At 47.9% G+C, this 801-nt stretch overlaps 1 non-coding gene across 1 annotated transcript; it reads left to right on the top strand.

Annotated features, from left to right (window-relative positions):
- The first annotated feature begins 254 nt into the window (after window positions 1-254).
- On the top strand, window positions 255-475 carry LOC123073197 (small nucleolar RNA U3). Its single transcript, XR_006435647.1, has one exon. It is a non-coding gene; the product is annotated as a small nucleolar RNA U3 (small nucleolar RNA).
- The last annotated feature ends 326 nt before the right edge of the window (window positions 476-801 follow it).

The raw sequence follows: 801 nt of genomic DNA, 5'->3' as shown, positions 1-801 counted from the left end.
TCAATGTTTAGATAAACTAGCAGAAAAATGCAAAAATCTAATGGTTTGCAATAGTCTTTTCTTTATCATAATATCATCTGCCAGTTATTCCTATTTTGTCAGATAAACATGGTAGAATTACCATGGCTGTATTTTATTGCTATAATATCTAGAGTGATCCAGTGTACTTTGTTGCCCACAAGAAGATGAAACCTTGAGTGTTGAAGATAAATCGGTTGTTGCCATGGAAATTTTCCATACCTTTTGTCAACCGTTTGGGCTTACTTGAACATGATCTGTTCTATAGGCTCGTACCGCTGCATCATTTACCAACAAGGAGGCAAGCACTTCAGTCTGCTTGATGCATTCTGTCTCTGGGCCAGAGCGTGTTTAACGGCCAGGATTTTCCTGATGGGGCAATCCGATGGCTGTAGAGGATCGTTCCTGCCTGGCTCTCACGCCTGTGTCAGGTGGCCCAGAGGTTGTCTGACAGACTGTTCGCACATGAACACGTCACCGTGTACCTCCAACGCCGAGGGTGATGCAGCGCAGCTCACGTCCAAGGAGACCCGTCCGGAAGCGCGGTACGCAAGCAATCCGACGGGTGCTTTTCTGGACCCGAAACCCAACACGCCCAGGAGGGACCCCGTCAGGGCGCGAGACGGCTATGGGCTGCCCTAGGTCAACCAGATCGCCCCTAGGGCCTCGAGGTTCGCCGCCCTGCAATGAAGAAGAACGAACGAAGAACGAGGAAGAAGAAGAACAAGGAAGAGAGATAAAAGTAAAGGTAAAAAGTAGTAGATGATTTGTTCGATCGTGTGT

The sequence above is a fragment of the Triticum aestivum genome, chromosome 3B (assembly GCF_018294505.1).
Source record: "Triticum aestivum cultivar Chinese Spring chromosome 3B, IWGSC CS RefSeq v2.1, whole genome shotgun sequence".
NCBI lineage: Eukaryota > Viridiplantae > Streptophyta > Magnoliopsida > Poales > Poaceae > Triticum > Triticum aestivum.
The sequence above is the reverse complement of the archived record's forward strand: the minus strand, read 5'-3'. Positions and strand labels throughout refer to the sequence as shown.